The sequence below is a fragment of the Podarcis muralis genome, chromosome 3 (assembly GCF_964188315.1).
Source record: "Podarcis muralis chromosome 3, rPodMur119.hap1.1, whole genome shotgun sequence".
Classification (NCBI taxonomy): Eukaryota; Metazoa; Chordata; class Lepidosauria; order Squamata; family Lacertidae; genus Podarcis; species Podarcis muralis.
Window position 1 is genome coordinate 76062466 of NC_135657.1, and position 11832 is coordinate 76074297.

The following is an 11832-nucleotide window of genomic DNA, read 5'->3' on the forward strand; positions in this document are numbered from 1 at the left end:
AATTGCTCTATTTTAAATAGACACTGAAGATGCTAAATTCTGGAGCCAACAGCACCTGAATACTGCTCTGGCGATGTGTTAAGAAGTAGTGTAAAAATATATGAGAAATAGGACGTACTGCTCCATTCTGCAAGTATTTATGTGACATTAGAGTGACTAATTGATGTAGGACTTTCCTTAACTGAAGAAAATGACACTTAAATAAACCAGTGCAGCTGAGTTCTCTGTTCACCACCACTAATCATGCAGGGATCCATGCTAGTGTGCTGGCTGAAGCTGGTTTGCAATCTATTTCTGTTTATGTGCAGTTTGTACTATAGATCAGCCCTAACAACAGGGGGGGGGGGGGGAATCACCCTGTGCTATCAAAGCAGAAAGGGAAAGAAAGCAGTTTTACAACAAATAGATACACCACTCTTTGTCAAAAATATGTTGGTAGCTTTTATATGCAGTGTTGTACAATATATACACTATAGTAGATAACCACACATTTGCTAGTTGCATTAAAAAAGCAAGTATTAACTCCCTGTTTTTGAGAATCGGAGATAATGCATTTCCTCTTTTGAAATGTTACTTATCATACCATTATTATAAGCCATTATTTCCATGGAGACAATAAGTCCCCAACAGTCTACCATGCTCCAAAACAAACAGAATGGTATTTATCTTGCTTTGCAGTTGTACAAGTGTGTGCCATCTGCCAGCTTTTTAAATACTATTTTATAGACGTTTTATGGGTTGTGAACAAAGGTAGGAAGGTTGATTTATTGTGCAGCTCAAGTTTGGATGAAAATAATGTACAGTACGTGAGTAGGAAGTTCATTGAAAGGCAATAAATAAGAACAAAGCATATGACAGTGCCTTAAGAGAGTGGATAATGGTTCTTGCTTCAAAGGGATTGTTGTTGTATTTTTGTTCTGCTCATTTTTACAATGAAAATTAAGGAATCGGCATGCAAACCTTTCCTCTTCTACCTTCTCTTTCGCTGCACGTGTTATCTAACTAATTGGTGCCACACATGCTCAGAGGCTGCTTCAAATCATCCACCAGTGAAGATCAGAAGCATTTTGAAGCTCCTCCTGTTCAAACTGCATCAGGGCAATATGTGCTTGGATCAGCAGTTCAGCCAAGGTGAAAAGAGGAAGGCAAGGAAGTGATTTTAGAATCTCATCCTATCTTGAGATCAGCAGTGGCTGTTGGTAGGGTGGAGGGCACAGAGACCATTTTGATGCTGTCAAAATGAAGGTCTGCTTATTGGAAGTACATGAAGGCAAAAACTTTAATTACACAATTTCTGATATTGCACTAGTGACAGGATTTATTTCATCTTTCAAGATGATCAAAAGTGCGGACTCCCCATTAAAACTTCTTTAACCTTCAAAACCACAAATTTCTGGAATACAATTGCAATGAGAGGCAAAGGATAAATATATACCTCTGTAACAGGTAGTCACTGAATGAAGAAAACCAGACAAAACATTTGTGTCAATTCCTGAAAATTCTGTGTTCTTAAGGACTGGTTCACAAATACATGTTCATCACTTGATGACCAGCAGTGACTTGCATGCATAAACAAGCCCTTATAGAAGAAACGCCCAAGAATAGGTTTTTCATTTCATTTCACACGACCTTCAACACAATACATATGTATGTTTACATACATAAAAATAGATTTCCTGAAGGTGTGAACTGGGTGGTGTTTTTATGAAGGGCAAGATAAAAATCCCCAAAATAAAGGAATAAAACAAATAAATAAAAAGTTATTTATTTATATAACCAAGTGGCAACAATGGAACGTTTTTCTTTGCTTTTGACACAAGATTCCAATGATATCTAAAAACCCCTCCTAGCTAGAAGACTGCAATCTGATCCTCATTCATTCATTTTGTGCCATTAGCTGGCTCCGTGCTCAACTAAGCACCGTTCAATGTGCTCTTGGTAGGACTGCCTACATTTGGAGTTCATGCTTTTTGGCAAATGTCTCTGCATTCTTTTTCAATGGATGGCACAGACTTGCATACACTTCCATCTTAATAGTTTAAACAGAGAAGTCTGCCTGTGAGGCACTATTGTGATAATTAATTCACATTGCAACTAAGGATGCTGAGTTCCTCTGCCTATAAATACATTTCCTTTTTAATGGATTCAGTTACTGCTGCCAGGTATTCTAGTCCTCCTTTCTACATTCCCAGGGTTGAATGCAGCTAAGTGTTTTGACTGTTGGAATGGATTTTAATGCATGTGATATCTTCTCCATGACCTTAGTGTTAATGCAAGCTATTTTAGCACATTACTATAAACATGCTGCTATTTATAGTTAAAGTAAAACACATATTCCTGTAGAATCTCTCATTTAATCAAAATGGTATAAATGATTCACTCTCACAGTTAGTCATCCCTTTGACAAAGCTAAGAAAAACTGAAGGAGGATAGCATTCACTAAAATCTTAAGTAAATTTGCCAAAATCTACACTTCCCACCTTTGTTGCCATACGTCCTGATTTTCCTGGACATAGAGTGGTTTCCGCCCAGGCGCTATTTCCAAAGGCCAAATCCCAGCTATGTCCATGAAATTCCAGACGTATGGCAACCCTAGTGGTGACAAGATATTACAGTAAGTTATACTCACTACTTACAAATTAAAACTGAGCAAATAAGTTGGTTCAGTTGGTATCCACCAAAGAGTTCAAATATGGATTTGCCTCCATGCTTCTAAGATATCAGAGCTTCATTAATATAAGAGGTGGAAAGTGGAGGTCCTTGAAAAGTTGGGTCTCATGCCTAGGAGCACATCCTGCTCCTTTTCAACATGCCACAGAATTATGGGATATACACACGCCCAGCCTGTTCCAATCTGAATCAAAGTGAACATCCAGCATGCTATGTGGGAATGCATCATAAAGTTCCAAATCTCTCTTGTGGGGTGGGGTGGGGGTTGAGATCAAAGCTTTATATTATAGCAAGCTCTGTACAAAATTATCATTTCGAATCCCTGTCTATTTAGAAGGTTCTTTATGAAAGATGCTGCTTCTCTTAAATAAGAAGCGTACTTTTGTGGCATGGGACAAGAAAGGCAGCTGCCTTGGGTGCAGAGAATGCTGTCTTTGAACTGTAACTGGCAAGGCTTTGTTGTTCAGAGCTGTGCCTACTCTACATTCACTGTTATCACTCAGGAAATAGGTACCAGCATATGCTGTCCCAGTTACCATGGTTTCCATGCAGACACAGTGCTGCTCAGAAAGGAAACAATTAAGCTTAATTTTATATTCACTACTTAAAACACTTTAGGCTTCACAATCTCCCCCATCTCTCCCCCCACCCTGCAACCATCCATCCACACAGGATTGCAGTCTCTGTTACATATAGAAACATTGCCATGACTTGCTTGAATTTTCTACTTTTTCAAAGAACAACAACACAAACTTAATTCCCTCCCTTCTTCTCCCGCAATCCTGAATGCAAAAAATAAATGCTGTCACAAAGATTCCTTTATGAAGGATGGCTGAGTATTAGGAGCTGAAGCTTTAGAAAATTACAGGTTTTGATTCCCTCTGAAAGCTGATGGGATGAATATTTCAGAGTGAGAGCTCAACAATATCTCCTAATCAGCAATAGGCTGCAATTGGCTCACAGGCGAGACAAAATTGCACGAAACTTCCATTAGCTCCAGGTCAAAACTGTAGCAAATTTACATTTAAAAGGCCGGTTTCCATTTCAGTTAGTAACAAAGCTATCCAGTATTCACACTAGCTGGTGCAGTGCAGTGTTTGCACCCTTCACAACAATTGTTGTCAGTGCTGAGATAATGCTGGTGCTTAGGACCAAGATAACCGGTAACAGGTTACACCTCTTCTAAACATATTGCAGATGCTTAGAATGATTCCCAAAGTAGTAAATTGTAAAGCATTATGGTTGCAATCCAAAGAATCAATATGCAGGCATGGGGTATGGCTGACACAGCACCTAGAAAGATCAGGTAGCTTGGACTGTTTCACAAAGCCCCATATCATACAAAACCATCTTCACACTGCTCCCCCCCCCCACTCCCACCCAATTTGGTAGATTGTGGACTGTGGAAATAATGCACACAGCTTTTCCACTGAAAGAATCCAATACAAATTTGCAAGGGAAACATCCCTATATCTTGGTCCTTGCCCTAAAAGCAGTGAGGAAACCCTTGAAGACAAGAGAACTGCATGCACACACGTGAAATCATGAAAAACCACAATGTGAAGAAATGCACAATAAAAGCAATGCAAACACGGTTAAGATTTTAAAAATGGGCAACAAGCACCTTTAAAGCTAGGCATCATTCTAAGAATTTTGGCTATATCATTCTAGGGCATCGTCCTTTTCATTATGACTGGAGGCACTGGCAGAATATTGCTACACAGTAGTTTAAGAGATGTATTTTTCTCTCTGGGAGAGAGGGAAATAAATATTATCTTGGCCATAGCAAAGGAATTTTCTTCTCACCTTGGTTGCCTGTAGGTTACTTCTAGAGGTGCACCAAACAACAGTGTGAAATAATTATCTCACCTTGGATGCCCACTGTAGTTTATTTTGAAAGGGCTAGCGTTTAGATCTTTCCCAAGGCTTCTGGTTCTCTCTATTAGGCAGAGCTTCTTCAAAAGGTACAAACAGGTGCCCAGGGGACCAGTGGCTTTTCTCTATGATTTTCACACAGGAGTAGGCAAGGCAAAGCACACTTGGTTGGCATCCTGCAGGGACAACCCTACAGACTACAGGGAATGAGGTACCAAATGGAAATGGTAGGATTCTGAACTGTGCAACTTCAGACTGCCAGGGGGAAGATTCCAAGTGCTAAAAAGTTCTACATATGTAATGGAACTAAGCATCTGAGAGGGGTGGGTTTGCTAAAACACTTTCTTTCTGATATGCTAGCATTCCTCCCTCAGCCTGAAAACATTATAAAGAAAAGAAAAGAGCATCCCGCTTATGGCTTGCAGCAGTTCTCAACCTGTGGGTCCCCAGATGTTGTTGGAGTACAACTCCCATCATCCCTGAGCTCTGGCCTTGCTAGCTAGGGGTGATGGGAGTTGTAGTTCAACAACATCTGGGGACCCACAGGTTGAGAAAGGCTGGAAAGCAATAGTCCTCTGCAATACACAGGAACAGCTTCGTCCAAACTGAATGGCCTGAAGATGCTGCTGGACTACAACCAGCCCAATCAGCATGAGGTCATGGGAGTTATAGTCTGTCAGCACCTGGAGGGCACCAGGATTGGGAAAATCTGATGTAGAATCTCTCAGAGGTTACCAGGTAGACATGCACTGGCTCAAGCAGTGGCATGTGGTCAGTGGACTAGGATAGCCCCCTAAAAGTTCCCCTGGAGCACGCTTCCCAAGGCCTGGGAAGCTTCTGCCTGGCTTAGTGAGGGAGATGATATGCTTGGACAGATCTAAGAGCCCACCCCTCCACCTTCACAAAGCCTGCCAGTGGGATCATGGGAGTTATAGTTCCATGATCCCATGCCCAGCTTTGGGAAGGAGGCTAGAGGGCTCCAGCATTCTGTCAGAGCCCTGAACCCTCCTTCCTAAAGCCTGTGAAACTTCTGCCCAACTTAGGGAGGTGTGATGCTCTAGCATGCAACATCAGAATGCCAAGATGTCACACATGTGACTCTCCCTCCCCCAATCGTCCTCGCAAGCTGGCATCTCTGGGCCTAATTTCCCCAACAAATAATTTCACTGCACACCACTGACCTCAGGCATGGAAAGGGAGCTGCCACCTTTGGCCACAGTTGCTGTCTATTTTGGAAGTGGAGCTTCCTGAATTCAGAACCCTCACCAGGAAAGTGGGAGAAGAAAACCAGGCTAACCTTATAACATTAACTTCAACATGCCCTCTGCACAGTACAGTGCTGAAGCATGTCTATTTACATCTCAAAGCATCAAAGCGGATTTGGTGGTGGATGGCCCCCGCAGGATACTGTGGAAGGGATTTGTGCGCTTTTGTGCTCCTCCTTGGCCTGCTGTTCTCTTTCTTGCTACCTACATTTGCATCGACATACACTTGGCCTGGTTTCTGCTGTTGCTATGGTGCCTAACTTTTTAAGGGCAGAAACCAACAAAACTTCCTTGGGAAAAAGAGGCCGAGTTGTCAGAAGTTGATTAATAGGTCTTTTTCTGTGAGGACACTGCAAAGTGTTTGTACTCAGGCTTCCTGGCCGTAATGAAAGCAAGTGCCTAATTCCCAGGATACCATGTTTGATTCTAGCACGGCAATTCCATTTAATTCACACAGCCTTGCTAAATTAATCTAATTTGAGGATTTGTTCCAATGTGCACTGCTCTTCCATCTACATTTCTGCCCAGTGTTGGTAAGGAGCATTCTGGTCTGCAGTTTAAATTTTCTGATTCACAGAGCAGTCAGTTGAACTCTTCCTGACAGCAAACTACTTGCTTGATTTACTGGAATGCATTCAAACTATTATAAGAAAGCAGTTGCACAATTTTTTATCATCTCAAGAATCTTCCTGTTGCCATCTGAGAATTGTCACTACATCTGCAATATATTTTGGGATGTGTGAATGTGCTGTGGGACAGTGGCAAAGCATCTGTAGAAGGTCTCAAGCTCAATCCCTGGCATATCCAGGTAACTCAAGTGTAACTCATAAGAAGCAAGGTGAACAACTGGTACGGTGCATTGTGAGGCAGCTGCCTACATATTATAAAGCCTTTTAGGAAAAGTTGACACCTGCAATAAAATCCGCATCTTCTAGCATGAATGTTACTGTTCAGGATTCATGTAGCCAACAATGTCATCCTCTAGAGAATAGTATAAGCTGTAAGCAGCTTGAGTAGGTCATTCCCCTCCACCCCAGTTTTTCATCTCCACTCAAAAGACGCTCAACAAGATAGCTCAGTGGGTGGAGCATGAGACTTAGGGTTACGGGTTTGAGCTCCATGTTGGGCAAAATGATTCCTGCATCACAGGGGGCAGGACTAGATTCCCTTCCTGTTCCCTTCCAACTTTATGATTCTATGACTGTTGAGCATGCTCAATGCTTGTGGGGCTCATTTCTGGTTCCCTTAGGGTTGTTTGTTTTTTTTAAAGATTGTATCTGCAAATCTAGGGGTTCCCCTTATATTGCTGATGCTTTATTCTTATTTCTCAGTAGCCCCATTTTGGTCCCATTTGTGTTGGCACTCACCATTTGAATTTGCTGTTGAAGGAGTGATGGGGGGTGTTAAGTTGCATAATGATTCCCCCCCCACACACACACAATGCACACCGACCCCCCTCGCTCTCCAGGCTTCAGTGAAAGCCTGCATTCGCTCCATAGGATGCACACACATTTCCCCTTCATTTTTGGAGGGGGGGGGGAAATGTGTCCTATAGGGCGAAAAATACGGTATGTGGTATATAAATACAGTATTTTTCACATTTCTTATATTCTCAGCCACAGACACCTGTTCATATTAATAATAATAATAATAAATTTTATTTCTATCCCGCCCTCCCCAGCCGACGCTGGGCTCAGGGCAGCTAACAACAATCAAAATAGTCCAACATTCTAAAAACATTCATTATAAAATTAATTAAATCAAACTAAAATCAAATTAATGGCAACCATCAAGCAAAATTCTGTGCAGATTGCCAGAGGAGGGGGTCAGGCTGCGCCCTGACCAAAGGCCTGGTGGAACAGCTCTGTCTTGCAGGCCCTGCGGAAGGATGTCAGGTCCTGCAGGGCCCTAGTCTCTTGTGACAGAGCGTTCCATCAGATTGGAGCCGCAGCCGAGAAAGCCCTGGCTCTAGTTGAGGCCAGCCTAACCTCTCTGTGGCCTGGGATCTTTAGGATGTTTTTATTTGCAGACCGTCAATTTCTCTGTGGGACATACCAGGAGAGGCGGTCCCGTAGGTACGAGGGTCCTAGGCCGTATAGGGCTTTAAAGGTTAAAACCAGCACCTTAAACCTGATCCTGTACTCCACCGGGAGCCAGTGCAGCTGGTATAGTACCAGATGGATATGATCTCGCAGCGAAGACCCCATAAGGAGTCTCGCCGCGGCATTCTGCACCCGCTGGAGTTTCTGGGTCAGTCTCAAGGGCAGCCCCACGTAGAGCGAGTTACAATAATCCAGTCTGGAGGTGACCGTCGCGTGGATCACAGTGGCTAGGTCAGGGCGAAAGAGATAAGGAGCCAACTGCTTAGCTTGGCGGAGATGAAAAAATGCCGCCTTTGTTATAGCTGTAATCTGCGCCTCCATAGAGAGGGAGGTATCGAAGATTACACCCAAACCCTTAACGGACGATGCTGGCACTAATTGCACCCCCGCAAGAGATGGGAGTTGCCCCCTCAATCCCATATCGCTCCGTCCCAGCCAGAGGACCTCTGTCTTCGAAGGATTTAACTTCAACCGGCTCCCACGTAACCATCCAACCACAGCTTCCAGACATCTGGTCAGTGTATCTGGGGCCAAGTCAGGATGGCCGTCCATCAACAGATAGAGTTGGGTGTCATCGGCATACTGATGGCAACCCAGCCCAAAACTCCGGACAAGCTGGGCGAGGGGGCGCATAAAGATGTTAAAAAGCATCGGGGAGAGAATCGCACCCTGAGGCACTCCACACACCAAGGAGTGGCGCGATGACTATTCCCCCCAAGCGCCACCCTCTGTCCCTGACCAGAGAGAAACGAGCGCAGCCATTGAAGGAATGTGCCCTGGATCCCCACATCGGCAAGGCGGTGGTCCAGGAGTTCGTGATCGACCATGTCGAAGGCTGCTGACAGATATTGTGGCATCCTTCTTTTACTACACATGTTTACCTTTACACTTTAAAATTGTTGCTCTTTTTTATTATTGGAAAAACAATGGAAACACAATGGGTGGTTGTAATGATTTTAAGGACATATGAAAGAGCTATAGAAGTGAGTCTAGTATAAATACATGAAAAAAGACACAATAAATGGAAAACCTGTATCCAGAAATGATGCCAAGTCCTTAACTACACTGATATCCCACAGGAAACCTATGAGGTCAGACACAGGTCAGACAAAGTCAAACCAGTGAGCTAAATAATAATATTATGGTGGATGGGAGAGATACAGAAGTTGACACATAGATAAGGCAGGTTCACTTGACTTCATGAGCTCTATGGAGGAAAGAAGCATTACTTCCGCTTGGCTGATCCTGGACCATTGTAACTTTTCTAAGTGTACATGCATTTATTAAACATGCTAATAGTCAATGATGTCTTATCTGTAAGTCTAGAGCAAATCAAACCTGCCTACCCTAATTTTATAAATAAAAGGGGAAAAAGGCAGATAAAGATATCTCAGATAGTTGAAGGTGGTATGATAGATGGATCACTTCTCTATGCTATACTAACTGTCATCAATCGCAGTTCACATATTTTGTTCTGGACTTAGTTGCTAGTCATTATTTGTGATCACATTCACTTCCCTCTGTCTCGAGTACTCTCTGGAGTTGGGAGAGCTCAGTCACTTACTTCATGCACACCTTTGGCAATGTTTGGCGGCATCCATAAACACTTCTGCTAATTTCTAAGATTGTCCCAAACCTGGAGTGAAATAAGACCAACGTCTCCCTTTCCTCTAATTTTCTATGCATGCCAGAGAGAATGACTATCTCTCTCTTTCTCAAGCAGCACTGTGGGTCTTTGCAGACATCCTTTTTAGTGCACATTCATGATGATTTGCACTCTTCCTGCTGTCAGGGTATCTTCAATACTATTGGTACCTGCAAGTGTTTTGGGGAGGTTGCACTACTTCGTTTCCAATAGTGTATATCCTGTAATTTACTTACACAGAAAAAGATGTTGGTTCAACTACATGTATTTATGCCAATATTTGTAATGTTTCAAGTGAAACCTTAAGGGGTGTTTCTGAGTGGATTGCCTTTATCACAGGGTAAGGTTGGCTTTTGTTTTCTTTGTTTTCTAATCTCTGATTAGATGCCATCTAGACAAAGCAAATGCAGGGCATGGCAACACATTATAAAATGCATAACCATTATTATTTTAGAATGTTTTTTGCACACTTTAGCATACAAAGTGCTGTGTAATTCTTCTTTCATTCAAGGTCATGTTTTTAGATATTTGTTTCTCATTGGATACTTCAGTAGTGAGAGGATCACAGCTGATTTTTCTGAAACGTTAACTATGAAATGCTTTAGAATAAACAGGGCAGAATTTAACTACTATTCTTAGACTTGCATGTACTCTTCATGCTTTTAGAGTACTTTGGGAATAACAAGAGATTTGCTGCTGTGTGTACATCATAACAACCTACATTGTAGGGAAGTTCCTCTTATCTGCTTCTTATTATTTAGCTGAGTGTTATAACAACAACTTGAGAAAATGCCCTTCCTATTTGTGAAAGGCTCTGTTTAGAAAGGCTTTCTAGTATTATACTAGTATTCTAGCATTATAAATTGAAAGCAGGCAAGGTCTTGAGTAGATTTCAGTGATAATAGGTTGGCCCAACAGGAGCCTTGCTCATATAACTGCTAGATGCTAATCAACAGGTTGATGATGAATCATCACTTTGTCATGGTGAGTGCGCTTGCACATTCCTATGATCCTTGTGAGCAAAGCCATCAAGAGTCTCATACTCCCAGCAGGGTCACCCATGATCCTACACTTTGTCAAAGGGGAACTCCCCACCAGAGTAGATATTATATATTGAACAGATGGAAAGCACTTTCACCTGGGTAGGTTGAAAGCAAAGAGTAAGGTTACCATAACTTCTGTCACAGAGCTTCAGTATGTTGATGACAGCGTAGTGTGTGAACACTCAGAGGATGACCTCCAAACCATCCTAAGTATCTTCGCAGAAGTTTACAAAAAGCTTGGCCTATCACACAACACCCAAAAAACAAGCATAAAACAACCCCTCTGAAGCCATAAATCCAATTCAATAGTGTACTGTTGGAAAGTGTCAATCACTTCTCCTACCTGGACAGTTATCTTTCCACAAGGGCTGACATTGATGTCAAAATCCAGCATCACCTGAGCTCTGTGAGTGCAGCTTTCTCCCGACTGAAGTGTAGAGTGTTTCAGGACCAGGACATTCACAGGGGATCCAAAATGCTTGTTTACAAAGCTATTGTGCTACCCACCTTACTGCATGCTTGTGAAACATGGACGACTTATAAAAGCCATCTCCAACTCCTTGAAGGATTCCATCAACGATGTCTCCGAAATTTTTTACACATCACTTGGGAAGACAGGCGAACTAATGCCAGGGTAATGGAAGAAGCAAAGATTACCATTGTCGAAGCAATGATTCTTCAACATCAACTTTGTTGGACTGGTCATGTTGTTCAGATGTCTGATTATCGTCTTCCAAAGCAACTAATCTATTCCTAACTTAAAAATGGAAAGCGTAATGCTGGTGGTCAACAAAAGGCAACCTGCAAATCTAAAAAAAAATGTAGTATAAACATTGACTACTGGGAAACACTGGCCTGCGAGTGCTCCAATTGGAGAACAGTCTTTAGCAAAGGTGTCATGGACTCTGAAGACACTCAAACTCAGGACAAAAGGGAGAAACGTGCTAAGAGGAAAGCACGTTTGGCAAACCCTCACTGTGATCAACCTATGTCCCCACTGTGGAAAGACGTGTGGATTCAGAATTGGCCACACAGTTACTTACGGACTCACTAAGACCATGTTCATGGAAGACAATCTTATTTGGCTACGAGTGATCACCAAATAAGAGAAGAAGCTAAACATGTGTTGGACCACCCTGTCTGCTGGCAAGCTCTTCCTAATACTGTTGTAGGATGCAACAATATCATTGGGCAGTTGTTTTATGGCATAATAAGTGCATCCTTGTATTAAT